At 35.6% G+C, this 18,351-nt stretch overlaps 1 long non-coding RNA gene across 1 annotated transcript in view; it reads right to left on the bottom strand.

Annotated features, from left to right (window-relative positions):
* LOC107968073 (uncharacterized) overlaps nucleotides 1-16,303 on the bottom strand; it is a 154,083-nt gene extending 137,780 nt beyond the window's left edge. Inside the window, exon 1 of the long non-coding RNA XR_001708956.4 lies at nucleotides 15,820-16,303. This is a non-coding gene — a long non-coding RNA (uncharacterized LOC107968073). The remainder of the gene's footprint in view (nucleotides 1-15,819) is intronic.
* Between the last annotated feature and the right edge of the window lie 2,048 nt (nucleotides 16,304-18,351).

Raw genomic sequence — 18,351 nt, 5'->3', positions numbered from 1 at the left:
TAAATACATATGGAGACCACGTTTCTTATGAAAGTTTTTATTAATATTTAGTTTATTAGAGTTTATGTCTTTGCACATCAGTAAGCAACTTTTAGCTTTCTTCAATGCTTAGTTGGGACTTTTTGATTCACAAGGTTTTATGTGAACAAACCCATGAATATGTAACTCATGTTAATAAAACTTCAATATTTGCATATTGAAAGACAATCCAGGCAAACATCCTCACACATACAACAAGAGCTCTTTTCAGTTATATGTCACATGCTAAACTAGAGTTGCTAATATATATGTAAAACTTAAAAGAAAGCAAGAAAATGATTATCTTACTCTTCTGTTGGCATGTAACATATTGCCAGTACTTAGTCTCCCCGTGTGCTCCTGTGCTCTTCTCAACCACCTCATTCTGTCTCTGTTTCAGTCTGTCTCTCTATCCCCATGCCCAGTGCCCCCTAGATACACACTTTGTATTTTTCTGTTTTTACACTCCATAGATAGAAAATCTTAGAGGATATATTCTGTTTCTTGCTTTTTCATGCTCAACATGACACTTTCTTCTTCATGGGGTAAACGAACTCTATTTGATGTGTTTCCATTGATATATAATATTGCATGAATATTTTACCAATTTTGATAAATTAGTCATTCCAGTTATGATGATTCATACTGATTCATCAATCAGTTTGGTATTTGGATTTTTTGCAGTATTATAATAAAATATCTGCTATTGAACATGGGTAAGTACCCTGTAATTGTCACCTGTTCTGCAGGAGTCTCTCTCTCTGTCTCACACACACACACACACTCACACACACACACACGCACACACCCAGACACGCATATACACACACACACACAGAGGCAATTTAATCTTCCAAGTTCTTTGAAAATCTTTTTACCTGTAGTAAGAGATTCCCCTTTCTCAATTTGTTAACCACCCAGTTTGTCTCTTCCAAGGATTGTCAAAATGGTTAGTTTAGATGCTGTTTATTATGGTTTTGTATGTCATTGTTTCCATCACGTATTACACACCCTCTTAAGCGGGAAGAGTTACGGGGATGACCAAACACTGGACAGATGAGACTGAGATTCGTCATATGCATTCACAGCCCAGGGAAGAAGGCATCACTTGCCACTCAGGGACATATGGGTGTGTATTTGAGAAGAGTGAAAAACCAGAAGCTGTGGGAAGCTGACTTTGTGATATCAAGAAGATGAAGTGCCCCTTGGACCCAGTGGGGGATGTGATTGGCATGTTTGCCTATTTCTAATGGGTGGTGAGAAACTGAAACTCACTATTCAGTGATAAGCAGTACTTAACTTGGTCCAACTGATAATGAAGGTTGTTTGGCTAGGAGAACAGGAGAGCAGAGTGAGGAGGGGAAGTTGTGATTAGGCCATAGTCCTCCTGATTTTCCCAGCTGTCTAGAAAGCATAAATTGCTAATTTTAGGCCTTACCATATTCATTTACAATTTTCGTATGGTTTTAGGTCACTTATTGATTTTCTGTGCATTGCTGGCTTTTGACTCTTTCTACTTATCCTTACTGTTATTTAATATTTTGCTTTTTGATTAACAGATATATTTTATATATTCTGGATACTCTTCCCTTATCATTGCAAATTTGCTTTCCTAGTGTTTGATGAGTCTTTTCTCTTTCATTTTATATATTTTGATGTACAAACATCTTAGTTTAAATATAGTCAAAGGTATATTTTAACATTATTAGTAAATTTGGTGCCATGTTTACTATATCCTTAAACTCCTAATATTAATCTGTATTGCATCTTAAAATATATAATTTTGACTTTTACTTTTTTTTTAATCCACATGGAGTGAATGCTGTAGAGTAAGTATTCAATTTGGATGTTTCTTTATTCCCTTGCATATACACAATTGTCCTGAGAATATTTAATATATAGGGCATGCGTTTCTCAGTCATTTATAGTGCCATCTCTACAGTAAAACAAATGTGCATATGTATATCTCCAATTTGAGATCATTTTGGTTTTTCAGTGGTTTTACATTGTCCTATTCCTGTGCCAATGCAACACAATATTAGTTAATATATTCATATTATAAATCTCATTTTTTCCACTTTTATTTATATTTTTATGGATATATGAGTTATATGTTTGTATAAAGTACACGTGATATTTTGATACAAGTATATAGTGTGTAATTATCAAAGCAGGGTAATTGGGATATCCAACACCTCAAATATTTATCGTCTAATTCTGCTTCCCTAGTTATTGTGAAATATACAATAAATTATTGTTAACTATAGTTACCCAGTTGTGTTACTAAACACAAGATCTTAATCCTTCTATCTGTATTTTTGTACCCATTAACTATCTTCTCTTTATCCCTCCCTTCCCACTACTCTTCCCAGCCTCCATCAACCATCATTCCACTCTCTATCTCTATGAAGTCATTTTCTTTTTACTTCCCACATATGACTGAGAACATGTAATATTACTCACTCTGTGCCTGGGTTATTTCATTTAATATGACATCCTCCAGTTCTGCGTTGTTGCAAATTACAGGATTTCATTCTTTTTATGGTTGAATAATAATATTCATATATATATATATATGTGAATTTCCTTTATCCATTTATCCATTGATGGACACTTAGGTAGATTCCATAACGGCTATTTTGAACAGTTCTGCAACAAACATGGGCATGCAGATATCTCTTCAATATACTGATTTTCTTTCATTGGATATATACACTGTAATGAGATTGTGGATCATATTTTAGTTTTATTTTTAGGTTTTTAAGAAACTTTCATACTGTTCTCCATAGTAGCAGTACCAATTTACCTTCCCATCAACAGTTTATGAGGGTTCTTCTTTCTCCACATGCTCACCAGCATCCGTTGTTGTCTATTTTTTGATAAAAGCCACTGTAACTGGGGTGAGATATCTCATTGTAGTTTTGATTTGCATTTTTTTTCTGATGATTAGTGGTGTTGGGCATTTTTAATATACTTGTTGGCCATTTATATTTCTTATTTTGAGAAATGTCTATTCAGATCTTTTGCTCATTTTTTAATCACTTTTTTCCCATTGAGTTGTTTGAGCATCTTATATATTCCTGTTATTAATCCCTTGTCAGATGAGGTGTTTGAAAATATATTCTCCCATTCTGTGGGTTGTCTTTTCACTTTTTCCACATCTTAGAAGGAAGGTTTTCAGTTTTTGCTGTTCAGTGTGATACTACCTGTGGGTTTGTCACATATGGCTTTTATTGTGTTTAGGTATGTTCATTTTATACCCAGTTTTTAAAAGAGTTTTTATCATGAAGGGATATCAAATTTAAAAAGAATTTTAATTTTAATTAAATTTTAATTAAAAATTTGAAAAAGTATTTTATCAAATACTTTTATGACATCTACTGAAATAATCATATGGTTTGTGTCCTCCATTCTGTTAATGTCGTGCATCATATTTACGGCTGGCATATGCTGAAACATCTTTTCAGTCCTGGGATACTCCCCTTTGATCATGATGAATGACATTGTTAATGTGTTGTTGAATGTAGTTGCTCATATTGTGTTGCGGATTTCTGCATCTATGTTCGTTAGGGACATTGGCCTGCAGTTTCCCTTTTTTGGTTATGTCTTTGTCTAGTTTTAGTACCAGGGTAATTAGTAGCCTTGTAGAATTAGTTTGAAAGTTTTCCCTGCTCCTGGATTTTTTGAATAGTTTGAATAAGATTGATCAGTTAGTTGTTTTTTAAATGTTTGCTATAATTCAGCAGTGAAGACATCAGACCCTGGGCTTTTCTTTGATGGAAGAATTTTTATTACTGCTTTTATCTCATTACTTGTTATTGGTATACTCAGGTTTTGGATTTCCTCATGGCTTAATCTTGGTAGGTTGTATGTATTTAAGAACTCATCTATTTACTTAGGGTTTTCTAATTTATTGGCTTACAATTGCTCATAATAGTCTCTAACAATCCTTTCCATTCTATGGCAGCAGCTAGATATCTCCTTTTTCGACTCTGATTTTGTTTGGGTCTTTCCCTTTTCTTCTTAGTCTGGCTAAATGTAAATTTCATTTATCTTTTCAGAAAAACTTTGGTTTGGTTTATCTATTTTTCATCTCAATAGTGTATATTTCTGCTCTGATAGTCATTCTTTTCTTCTACTAATTTGCTCTTTTCTAGTTTTTTATGATACATCATTAAGTTATTTGAAGCTTTTTTCTTTTTTGATGTAGGAATTTGTTGCTATAAACTTCCCTTTAATACCAGTTTTGGTGTATTCCATAGATTTTTGTACACTGTATTTCGATTTTCATTTGTTTTAACATTAAAAATGGATTTCTTCCTAATTTCTTATTGACCCACAGTCATTTAGGAGCATATTATGTTCCTTGTGCTTTCATAGTTTCCAACATTCCTCTCATTACTATTAGTTTTATTCCATTGTGGTCCAAAAACTTACCTGATATGATTTCAATATTTTTGAATTTTTTTACACTTGTTTGCAGCCTAACATATGGCTTATCCTTAAGAATGTTCCATGTGTGAGGAGAAAAATATGTATTCATCAGCTTTTGGATAAAATGTTCTATAAATGTCTATTAGGTTCATTTGGTTTATAGTACAGATCAAGTCTGATGTCTATTTGTTGATTTGCTATCTAAGTAATATGTCAAATGCAAGTGGATTTAAAAGTCTCAAACTCTGTTGTATTGGGGTCTATCTCTCTCCTTATCTCCAATATTTGTTTTACATATTTGTATGACTTAGCACTGGCTGCACATATATTTAAAAGTTTTATATCCTCTTGCCAAATTCAGCCCTTTATGATTATATAAGGATGTTCTTTGCCCCTTTTTATAGTTTTTGTCCTAAAATCTATTTTTTTCTGATAAAAATATATCTACTCTTGCTTTTTTTGTTTGCATTTGCATGTAACATCTTTTTCTATCCCTTCATTTTCAGTTTACGCATGTCTCTATAGGTTAAAGGATTTTCCCGTATGGAGAATATAGTTGGGTCTTTTTTTTTATTAATTCACACATTCTATGTATTTTGATTGGATTATATTTTTCATTTCCGTGCAATGTTATTTTTGACAGGTAAGGACTTACTGCTGTGATTTTGTTGTTTTCTTATTGTTTTATTGGTACTCTCTTCTTTCCCCCCCGCCTTTTTTGTTTTGTTTTGTTTTCTTTGTGTAAATGTGATTTTACCTGGCAATATGTTTTAACTTCTGGCTTTATTTTTTGGTATTTATTATGGGATTTTGCTTTGTGTTTACCATGATGCTTAAAACAACATCTTGTAACCAATTATTTTAAACTGCTAACAACTTAAATCTAATCATAAAGAAAAGAAAAACCAAAAAAAAAAAGCAAGCAAAAAGAACATTTAAAAAAACCTCTTCACTTTAACTCCATCCCTCTCCTTTTTTGCTTTTTCTGTTCACTATTTATCTTTTTGAAATTGTTGTAGTTACTCCTCTGTGTAGGCTTATCTTTTAGTCTTTATACTAAAGATATAAGTGGTTTACCCACTGCAATTATGATGCTAGGGTATTGTCTTTGTCCATATACTTACTTTTACCAGTGAGTTTTATTCATTCATATAATTTCTTATTACTCTTTAACATCCTTGTCTTTCATACTGAAGAACTCCTTTTAGCATTTCTTTGTAAGATAGTTCTGGTGGCGATAAATTCTCTCACCTTTTGTTTGTCTGGTATAGTCTTTACTTCTCATTCATGTTTGAAGGATAATTTTGCTGGACATAATATTTTAGGTTGAAAGGGTGTGTGTGTGTGTGTGCGTGTGTGCCTTAAATATGTCATCCCACTCCCTCCTTGCAAGTAAAGTTTCTGCTAAGTCTGCTGCCAGACGTATTAGAGCTTCTGTATATGCTGTTTGCCTCTTTTCTTTTGCTGCTTTTGAGAATCTTCTTTTATCTTTGACCTTTGAGAATTTATTATATACGCCGAGATAGTCTTATTTGGGTTGAATCATTCTGAGGTTCTCTAACCTTCTTGTACCTGTCTATTCACATCTTTCCCTATTTTTGTAAAGTTCTATGTTATTATTTATTTGAATACGTTTTCTACCCCAATCTTTCTCTCTCCCCATCCTTCTTAATCCCAGTAACTCTTAGATTTGTTGTATATATACACATACAATGGACTGCCTTCTGGTTCAGAGTGAGTCTAGGAACATAGTCCAGGAGTAAAATCCTGGAATCACGGGGTTTAGGAATTTTCTTGGTGCTTTATTTTACTGTGCCTGAGCTGGTACCCAAGTTGCAAAACAAAGTCTTCTGTACTCTTCTCTCCCCTGAGTGGGAAATGTCATTCCCTGAGCTACTCTGCCAGGAGTTGGGGGGAAGGTGGTGCAAACATTCCCATGGCCACTGCAGTTGGTGTCACACTGGGTTACATCCAAAGTCCACTGCCTCTGAGACCAGGGCAACTGCATGGCTTGCCCAAGAATTGCAGTCCTGTGGCTCAACTGCCACACAAATTAATTCAGGCCCGCATCATTTAAGTCAGTCAATAGTGAAGCTGGCCAGCATTTAGTTTCCTTCCACTGGAGCAGAGGATTCTCCTCTAGTCCAGGGCTGGTCCATATGCCCCCTCCAGGGGCACCAGCTGTATTATTATTCCACTGTGACAGAGAGGCACTGAGTTCCAGTGCAAAGTTCCACACTCACTTTGCTCTCCTTCCACTAGGCACACAGCTTCTCACTCCATGCTTATACTAGCTGGAGGAGAGGTGGTGCAGGCAATGTAAGACTGTCTTTTCTACCCTCTTCAATGACTCTCTACTTGTTATTATGTTAAAAGTAGGTTCTGTGATCACTGACCTGAATTTTTTGTCCTTATGAAGGTGCTTTCTTGTGTAGATAGTTTTTAGTTCAATTTGATGCTCCTACAGGGAGATGAATGCTAGAAGGTTCTACTAGGCCATCTGGTTCTGCCTCTTTCTCCCAAATCTGAGTATTTTTAAGGCAAATATTTTTATTTTAAGCCTTTTTAAAAAATTTTATTTGTCTTCTTGGGTATTCTTGGCCCTTTGCTCTTTCTTATATATTAGTATGAGCTTGTCAAGTTTCTTGTAGCCTCTTTTAGAATTTTGATTACATCTTTTTTAAAAATACATTTTACTATAAATTGGCAATTTATAATTGTATAAATTTATAGGGCACAAAGTAATATTATAATTTGAGTACAACGAGCAATAATTAAATCAGCTAGTTCACATATCCATTACCTCAAATATGTAACACAATGTTGTAGTGAGAAGAGTTAATATTTACTCTCTTAGCAATTTTGAAATATATAGTACTCTATTATTAACTACTTTCACCATACTGTGAAATAGAACTCTAAAAAAGAAAAAAAAAACACATCTTTCTCTTAATGGAAACTGTGTACCCTTTGACCATCATCTCCCCATTTACTCAACCTTTCAGTGTCTGTAATCAACATTCTACTTCCTTAGAAGTATGTAAGCTATTTTATTCTAAACACTCTTTGCCCTCTGATGACAGCACGTTTTTCTTTTATCCACAAGAAGAAGCTAAAAGAGTGAGACCAAAAAAAACACATGGAGTTCCATAATCATTGGTGTCATCAAAATATACAGGAATTTCACAGGCTAATTAATTTGCTCTCAAAGTCTTCTCTGTCCTACTGACATTTGTTTTGTTTTACTTTTCCCTTTATGCACTCCTTCTATCATAAAAAATAATAAATCTATTATCTCTACTTGCTAAAACTAATTTTTAACAGTAAAACTATGTCAATTTTAAAAATTATTTTAATTATAATGCCTGAACATTCATTTATAAAAGGAATTTTTTTCTGAACTGAGTATAAGTATGATTGAGTAGACATATTGTAATCAATCTTGGTACACTTATATTATTGTGGCTGGATGGAAAACTTCTAGGAGTGGAGGTGACAGGTCAAGAATACGCCAATTTTAAATTCTGGTATATATTATCAAATAGTCCTGTCTAATGACTGTACAAGTATAAGCGTCTATCAAAAATTTACAAGGGTGACTAATTTGTTATGCCCTTATAATCATTGTGTATTTCAGTTATTTAAATTACTATATAGTTCATATAATAGAGATGACTGTTTTCTTTTTATTTAGTATTTTAATAATTATTTAATCATCCATTGTTTTAGAGCCATATAATTAACTATATTTCAATGTCAAAACATAACATGTTAATATATACTAATACTTAGGAAGAGTCACAGTGTGTCTGTGAATGAAAAAGGAAGTTGAAAGCAGTGTGTATAATAAAATGCCAATTTGTAAAATATGTTAAAGTTTGTGTATATCTGGATGTTTATAAGTGCACTAATATGCACACATATAAAGATCTATATATATATACTGAAAACTTTGAGAGGTACCACTGGTATTAATAACAATGGTAATTTTAAGAAGAATACTTAGACTTTTTAAAATTTATTGTAATAACATTCTCTAATAGTCACTGGCTTCTCAAGATGAAGCTAATACAGAATCTATGACTCTTTCCTTCTTATGATGTTACAAGTAGGTACTATGATTGCTAACCTTCATATGAAGGTGATGTATTTTGTAGATGGTTGTTCAATTTGGTGTTCTTAAAGGGGAATGATTGCTAAAAGGTTCAACTCAGCCATCTGGCTGTGTCTGTCTCCAAAATCTCAATATTTTTAAGGCCAATATTCCTACCTGTGAAATCTGAGCTTGCTCTCTGAAAATACAGTATGACTTAGTACCTACTGATAGGAAAGCGTTGATGCGTTTTCACTAGAACTTAATTCATCACTAGCATAAATCTAGACAATGTAAACAAAATCTGTTTTAATAGCTGTTGAGCTCTGTTAATCTATAATGTAAAAATATATGAATATATTATCATCTATGTAACCTATTACATTTATTCATTAACTTGGATGCCAAAATTTTTAAATTTAAAATTTCAAAGATTATATTTCTAATTAATATATATTAATTTATGCTGCATAGTTCAGTTATCTTGGAGATAAAATAAAATTACATTCCACACTTGTAAAATTCACATTCCATATATCAACATTAATATGCTGGGCATGAAGAAATGAGAGACTTTGTTCACTGCAATAACTACTTACTCTTGACACTGCACTCATGTACATGTATACGTTCATATATATCTCAAGAAATGTGTTAAATCCAGTGTTTACATAACTGATGGCAATATAAGTATTTATTTAATGATACTGATGAAAACAGTAAATTGAAGACAGGCTTTCTGAAAAACAAGTCAATGTTCTTGTTCTGATAAACAAGAAAATGTTTTATGCAAATATGTTAACTCATGAATAAGTTGATTACAGCAGCATTACTCTTTTTATATTTGCATGTATTATTAACTTATTTTAAAGCTAACAGGCCAGTCCTATAATTTAATATAGTATAAACTGGATGTTTATTTAAATTGTTAAAGTTTGTTTAAGTGGCACTTTTATTTCTTTTTTAATATGGATTTACAGAAGAGTTGGATGTATGATGAATATTCTTAACCTTTGGATATTAATATTCAGGTTTATCCTGAACAATCGAACAGAACAACTGGACTTTTCACTAAGTGGTTAAAAATAACTGAGTCAACAGAAATATTTTTAGTTGCCATTTTAGTACTTATTTGATTTTTCTCTTAAAATAAATAAGCTCAAATTCACCTTTATTTAATCTTTGCACCCAATAGTTATTCTCTTCTATCAGACTTTTTTGACAAATACTGGATATCCTCTTAGTCATAATAAGATCTGATGAACAGAGATGAGAACAATGACACTTTTAACAAGTGCACTTCTGATTTCTTTTCTCACTTAATGAAAGACATCACTTTAGTGATTTACTATCACTAGAATTTTGCCACATATGAATACAACTATTATATTTTTAAATTATTTTTAAGTTTGTAAAAAGGCATTTATGGCCTTAGCATCAGACAAATCCTGGTATTTGATGATATAACTAGAAAGTGACTTACATAGAAATTATAAAGATATTTTGGTATTTTTGCTGGAAATTTTAATGGCCCTTCCATTATCACGAATGTAAGATAGATAACATCAAGTAAATATTAGTAAGTCTTATTAGCATTGATGATATTTATGCATGGGAATTAAAGAGAAGACTAGACTTCCTTAATTTTGAACGTTAAAATAATGTGAGTATTTAAATTGAGAATAAATATTTCCAAGAAATGTCTAAAATTAAAGCATGGAATATTAGGGCTTCAGGTAATTTTCCCTTAATTTATGTTGTAGCATGATGCATTTTTCTTATTCTAAATTTCTGACCACTACCATACAAATCATTTATTCTGCTAACAATGGAATGTGCCAAGTGCTTCCTATTTAAGACACCAATGCTATACAACACAAGTTGGCTTAACGCCTACTTGTTTTTCAAGGTCTAGTGCTAACGTTATTGCTTTCCTGAAGCTTTTCCAAAATCCATCATTTCCAGACAAAACTAGTTATTAGCAAAACCTGAGGTGTTAAACATGATATTCACAACTTTAAATTAATATAGAATAAAATACTATGGATATAGTTCATAAGCTAAGAAATTATTATATGAAAATATTTCTGTATGTGTAAAGTTGAAGTGTGTATCACATGAGGTGCCTTGATTAATATGTTGGTAAGATTTTTAAGAAATTTGTATTGCTTTTTATTTAAAATAAAATTATTACTGTATTTAAAATAAAATAAAATTTCTTCAGCATTAGTAGCCATTAGACATGTTTTAGCTCAAGAGTCAGACTCTCATTCATTCAGTACAGAGTAGAATTGGTAAATGATACTCTCAGAAAAATACTAGATTTATATATCAGACATTAGAATTAGGGAAAGGACTGTTACAGTACTATGGTGAAAAAATGTAACAGAGGAGAAAAAATGAAAATCATTTCTCCCTTTAGAATATAAAATTTTAGGATGTAATCCCTTTTTTGGATAAGAAAAACACAACTTAGTCATATGTTTTCCTATGGGAAGAGACAAGCTCTCACAAACACATAGAAAATTTTCTCCGCCGAAATGAAAAAAAAAGGAATATCTTGCCAATTTTTTCTTTTTCTTTTTGCTTCTTGATTAAGCCTTTTTATATCACAGGGGAGAGAAAATTGATTAGAAGTATTTAAATGTTTCATTTGGATGACATTATTTTTTTAGTTTCCTACTTGATACAAGATTTATTCAAAGATTGATTTGTAATAATATACTAATTATCTCAATTTTAAAATAAATATTCTTAAATAAATTATGTAATCTACACAACAGTTTTCTTGTCAAAATTTCTCTTTGTCAAAAATTCTCATATAGTGTTCAGGCGTTTTGTTACTATTCAACATATTAATTTAAATTAGCTTTTTTATTTGCCTTTGCTTTTCCAACATTTGCTGGTTGCCCTTCCAAAACAATGTCTTTTTGGCAGCCTCTCTCAGAAAAGGTTTGATTAACTTATGAATGGGCATCATGCCACGTAAACAGATGAGGTAGAGTAGGTAGAGTATAAACAGAATGTATCTGTCAGTGTAGCCATTGTGCTGGTATAATCCATGATTTCATTCTAAGTAACTGTATTAATGTACATATTAAGCCATAGTCACCTAGAGCATAAACTCTTTAATGATGAACAGGGACTTTTAGAAGCTGCTAAAAAAAATTTTATGCCAGTAGGATAATGTGCTATGTATTAAGGCAGCTTAATAAATTATACAAGCTAAAAAAATTTGCACTCTACCAGTCCATTGGTAGAGTGGTGATGACAGCCTAAAGGCAGTCTAAATTCCCATGCATTGTTTTATCTCTTCTTCAATCAAGTATTAAGGTCAGCTAATGTTCAAGCAGTGTGATATACACTTATAAAAATATGTTATCTCATTTACGAGGCACAAAATTCAATTGAGCAAATATTCCTATTTTTAGCAGATGGGGAACACCGGCAGAGAGATTGTTCTGCCTCTTTCTCTCTTGGTCCTTGTAACGATTTTTGTATCTTTTTCATTGTAAGTAAGAGTTTATCTTAGCTCTGTGTAAATCTGAAAATCAGCTGCTAATGTAGAGTTTGGATTTCTTTTTTACCTTTTTTTTTTTTTTTTTTTTTTGCGACGGAGTGTTGCTCTGTCGCCCGGGCTGGAGTGCAGCGGCGCGGTCTCCGCTCACTGCAACCTCTGCCTCCCGCCTTCATGCCATTCTCCTGCCTCAGCCTCCGGAGTAGCTGGGACCACAGGCGCCCGCCACCATGCCCGGCTAATTTTTTTTGTATTTTTAGTAGAGACAGGGTTTCACTGTGTTAGACAGGATGGTCTCGATCGCCTGACATCGTGATCCACCCGCCTCGGCCTCCCAAGGATTTATTTAAGAATCTAAATATGTGAATGAGTGTAGATAAACCATCTTTGGGTGCTGCTGAAATTGCAAGATAAAATTCCCCACAACTAAGACTGTGGTTTCATTAAAAGTTGAGCAAAATATCCTAAGTAAAAACAAGTACTTTTGGTAGGAACATGTTCACCTCTGAGACAGATGATAAGCTGTAAGTACTCAGGGTGGTCGATAAGTAGATGTTTAGGTTCCTATTTCTCATTCAGGGCAGAATCCTTGGGCAATTTTCATTTGACACCCAGATTATGTAAATCAAGACCAGAGTAAGACAACTCTCCCTTTTCCCTTCCCAGTTACTGAAAGTGAATAAAATTATTGGAAACAGATTTCAATGTGCAAACCTTTACTCTCACAATATTCTGCAGCCATTTCTCTTCATGCTCATTATTGAATCCCATACATTAAAAAAAAAAAAATTGTTTAGGCTGGACGCGGTGGCTCACGCTTGTAATCCCAGCACTTTGGGAGGCTGAGGCAGGCGGCGGATCACCTGAGGTCAGGAGTTCAAGACCAGCCTGACCAAGACGGAGAAACCCCGTCTCTACTAAAAATACAAAACAAATTAGCCAGGCGTGGTGGCACATGCCTGTAATCCCAGCTACTCGGGATGTTGAGGCAGGCGAATCGCTTGAACCTGGGAGGCGGAAGTTGTGGTGAGCTGAGATCACGCCATTGCACTCCTGGCAACACGTGGCAACACTTGTTGCACGCCTGGGCAACAAGAGTGAAACTCCGTCTCAAAAAAAAAAATAGTATTAAACCAATGTCTGACTTCCTCTTTTTTAAATGCCATGTTTAATGGACACAAAAATAGAGAAAAAAAGTCAATGAAATAAAAGGAGATGGAATTTAAACCTACCCCATTCTACGTAATGAACAGTTCCTGAGATGGAAAACTCAGAAAGGTGAGATACTAGAGTTATAAAGTGAGACATTAAAAGTACTCCAAAACATTAAAGCATCAATCTATTTTTAGACTAAATACAAGGAGGTCTATAGTGCCCTATCCCCACCAAGTGCTTAATAAGAGGTGCAAGTCTGGACAGAATAAGGAGTAGTATTTACATGAGAAATAAAGCCACATAGCAATGTGCAGGTGGGACAGAAAATATGGTGAGTGCACCCTGAATGCTAGCTGTATGAAGTGGCAAACAAAAATTTGTTTCTAGGTGGTGGTACTTGTACTACTCTATTTGTTCTCTCTCTAGCTTCCTTCCTTCCTTCTTTCCTTCCCTCCTTTTTCCCTCATTCCTTCCTTCTTTCCTTCCTTCCTGCCCTCATTCCTTCCTTCCTCCCTCCTTCCCTTTTTTCCCTTCCTTCCCTCATTCATTTCTTCCTTCCTTCCTTCCTCCTTCTTCCCTCCTTCCTTCCTTTTTCCCCTTCCTTCCTTCTTTCCTTCCTTCCTTCCTCCCTTCCTTCTTCCCTCCCTCCCTGCCTCCCTCCTTCCCTTTTTTCCTTCCTTCCTTCATTCATTCCTTCTTTCCTCCCTCCCTTTTCCCCTCATTCCTTCCTTCTTTCCTTCCTTCCTCCCTCCCTTTTTCCTTCCTTCCTTCTTTCCTTCCTTCCTCCCTCCCCTTCCTTCCTCCATCCCTCCCTTTTTCCTTCATTCCTTCCTTTTCCTTCCTTCCTTCCCTCATTCCTTCCTTCTTTCCTCCCTTCTGTCCCTTCCTTCCTTTTTTCCTTCCTTCCTCCTCCCTCCCTTTTTCCCTCATTCCTTCCTTCTTTCCTTCCTTCCTCCCTCCCTTTTTCCCCTTCCTTTTCTTTCTTTCCTTCCTTCCTCCCCTCTCCCTCCTTCCTTCATTTCTTCCTTCCTTCCTTTTCTTCCTTTCAATAATAATAGCTAATTAATCTTCAATTTTCTCCCCCATTCAGTGTCTTCCAGTTACTATAAAATCTAGATCCTCTCAAAAGGTGAGGATTCCCAAATCTTAGTTGAGGAAAAACCAAATAATTTCTTCATAGAGATTAAAAGGGATTAGTTGCTGATGCTAGAATAGGTATTAGTGACTTCAATCCTAATTTTGCCTTACTCGTTTCTGTAAAAAGCCAAAAACGAATTTAACATAAACTGATTTGAGTTACATATAAATGGTGTGTAAATGACATTTGAATAAGAATGTATTAGGTGACAGTAACTTGAGTTCTCTAAAGAAAAATATTAAGAGAAGTCTTCATTATCTTGTAATAAAAATCATTTTAATATAAAATATAAAAATAAAACCTAATTTGGTATTTGACATATTATCCTTGGCCAGTATTTGCTGAAAGCCATTACAGTACACCCGTGAGCATCCCACTATAGAAGCTATTATTTCACCTTAAGTCATATTTCATCCAGACCTTAAGTTTATACTCTAACTGCTAAACACGTTTATTGCTTCACAAATATCAGAAAATAGTTTGTTCTCAAATAAGCTGATTAGTAATTAACAAAGTAAATTTGTGAGTATTCCACTCTTGTTTGGGTAAAATATTTTAGAAAATTTGGCTAATCAACATTTTGGTACTTCAGCAAATGTAACATCAGTTAATGAACCTGGCTATAAGGACTTTATAAGTAACAAATGAACAACTTATTAATTGAAGAATTATTTTCTGGGGAAGAAGGAAGGAGTTTATCTTCTTCATGGTAATATAAATTAATTATATATTTTAAACAACAAATCAATATAGTGCACAGTACCAGAATATATGTTGTCACACTATGTGTTCTTATCCCGCCATATGCCAGAAAACCTAAATATAAGCAAGATGTCATATATTTAAATTATGTTCTAACATTATAATGATCTAATACACAATTTTTCAGTTGTGCTTTCTTTCAAGGCTTTTATATTTTCATCGAGTGATAGTAAAATAGATTATCTTCTGTGTTTCTCACAGCACTTTAGGCTACTTCAGAGAAATCAATGTAGAACAAAGAAAAATGACGTTTTCTTTTCAGAGGACATTTAATTACGGTTAAGCTCTATTTTATTTTATAATATGCTATTGGATAATAAGTATGTTTTTACACTTAAACTTGAGTTGAAAAACTCTCTCTGGCCTTATGTAAATCCGAAATGAAAGATCTGGCTAGCATCTTCATAGAAAAGATTGTCTGACTAAGCATCTATGCTTATCTCTATATATTTTCATCTACCTCTCTGTCATTCTATCTATACATATTTTTGTGTAAACATATATATACAAAATACATATGTGCATATTTATGTAATTTAGATATCGATCTGTGTCTGTGTTGATACATCTATACGAATACCTACACATATGTGTAGCTATGTTATCTATATATAGACAGCTAACATTACATATGAGACAGTGGTAGAGTGTTGATATTCAACTCTTCATCTATCATTACTTAAATGTTGAATCTGGACTTACCTTTGGCTTTTCACATTGACAACCTGGAGTAATAATGTGTTCCAGTTACTGAGAGGTGACAACGTGCTAGCAGCCCTCACTCACTCTCAGCACCTCCTCGGCCTCGGAGCCCTTCAGCCCGCCACTGCACTGTCCCAGCCCGTCTCTGGGCTGGTCGAGGCCAGAGCCGGCTCCCTCCGCTTGTAGGGAGGTGTGGAGGTAGAGGCGCAGGCGGGAACCCGGGCTGGGCCGGGCGGGGCGGCACGGCTCGCGGGCCAGCGCGAGTTCCAGGTGGGCGCAGCCTCAGCGGGCCTGCACTCAGAGCCGCCGGCCCGCAATGAGGGGCTTGGCACCCAGGCCAGCCGCAGCGGAGTATGCGCTGGGTCCCCGACCGCTACCAGACCTCCAGCGCCAGGCTTGAATTCTCACCGGGCCTCAGCCGCCTCCCCACGCGGCAGGGCTCGAGACCTGCAGACCGCCATGACCGAACCGCCCGCGCCCCTGCGTCCCCCCGCCCCCCCCGCCCCCTCCGCTCCCTCCGCCCCTCCCCGCGCACCCTCGTCCCCCTCCCCCGCGCACCCCGCGCTCCGCGCACCCCCCCGCCACCTCCCCCCTCCCCCTCGCACATCCCCCCCTGCCACCTCCCCCACTACCGCACCCACCGCGACCCCCCGACCATGGGCTCCGGCCGCGCCGGAGCCTCCCCGACACACGCACCGCCCCCTCCTCCGCAGCGCCGGGTCCCATCGACTGCCCAATGGCTGAGGAATGTGGGCCTGCGGGATCTAGTAGGCAAAGCCAGCTGGGCTCCTGAGTCTGATGGGGACTTGGAGAACTTTTATGTCTAGCTCAGGGATTGTAAGTGCACCAATCAGCACCCTGTCAAAATGGGCCAATCAGCCCTCTGTAAAATGGACCAATCAATCCGCCCGATGTGTGAGGGTTCAGATAAGAGAATAAAAGCAGGCTGCTGCAGGCAGCAGCGGCAACCTGCTCCAGTCCCCTTATACACTGTGGAAGCTTTGTTCTTTCACTCTGCAATAAATCCTCACCATGAAGGTCTGCAGCTTCACTCCTGAAGCCAGCGAACCCACCAGAAGAAAGAAACTCCAGACACATCCGAACTTCAGAAGGAACAAACTCCGGACATACCATCTTTAAGAACTGTAACACTCCACGGGAGGGTCCACGGCTTCGTTCTTCAAGTGAGTGAGACCAAGAACCGACCAATTCCAGACACATTACCATAAATATATGCAACTTCTTTGCACTAGGTTTCCTGTCACTTAGTCCCAACAATGCACTAAAGAACTTTCCATCAACTCCCATGTGACTAATTTAAAACTACTTCTACCTCAACCATAAATCAATCCCACCATTACCATTCTTCAATTGTATTGTAAAATCCTATTTTTGACTCCACTAACTATACTTAGTACATCATTATCTCACTTTCTTCATTTCCTTCCTTGTTTAGATTCATTCCTATACTGTTATTGCAAAAGTATGTTTTGAAATACATTAAATTTCCCTGTGTTGATGTACTTCTAGAATACTTCTAATGGGTGCAGCACACCAACGTGGCACATGGATACATATGTAACAAACCTGCACATTGTGCACATGTACCCTAAAACTTAAAGTATAATAATAATAAAATTAAAAAATAATAATAATATATATTAGTTTGGACAGGTTAGTTTGAGTAATAAACATACTCCAAAATTTCAGTGTAGTACTAGATGTCAGCAAACTATGGTGTATAGATCTGGTTCATGGTCTGTTTTAGTAAATAAGTGTTTATTGAACACAGTCATGTTTGTTTGTGTTGTCTCTGGCAGCTTTTTCATTACAATTGCACAGATAAGTACTTGTGACAGAGACCTTATAGCCCACAAAGCTTAAATTATTTACTATCTTGCCTTTTAGAATAAAAGAGTGCCTACCATTTATCTATCACAATTAAAATTTATTTTCTGTTGGCAAAAATATCTTGAATAGATATAAGTTTTGCTGGGAATTTCTCTGTCACGTGGTTATTCAGGGAACTTGTTTGATGGTCTCTCTGCCTTCTGCAACATGTGACCTCCAAGATTGTCCTGACATATTTATCCCAGTCAGATGAAAGAAGACCACAGAGGAATGGATGGGAATATTTCATGCGTCAGAACTGAACTTACCTAAGATAAATTTCACTCACAGTTTTTGGCTGGAAATCAACTACTGGTCTTGTTCAGATACAAGGGAGAATGAAATAAGTAGCCCAGTTTTGTACTCCAGGAAAGAATACAGATTTTACTGAACAACCTGCAGTATTTGCCACAAGCTGTCTGTTAGAATGTTAATCTTGAAAGACCTCAACAATGTGATTCTTCTAGGCCTCTCAGTGAACAGTCTAACAATGCTGTAGAAATTCACAAAACAAGGTTAATTTTTGTCACAATACAGAGAGGCATCAGATTCAAGTGGGATTTTCAACTTGTTCTAAAAATCATGTTAGAATTCTCTAGTGAACTATCATACTTCCAAGTAACAATTTCAAACTTTCTTTAC

This window comes from Pan troglodytes, chromosome 14 (assembly GCF_028858775.2).
Source record: "Pan troglodytes isolate AG18354 chromosome 14, NHGRI_mPanTro3-v2.0_pri, whole genome shotgun sequence".
NCBI lineage: Eukaryota > Metazoa > Chordata > Mammalia > Primates > Hominidae > Pan > Pan troglodytes.
This window is presented reverse-complemented; position numbering and strand designations above follow the sequence as displayed.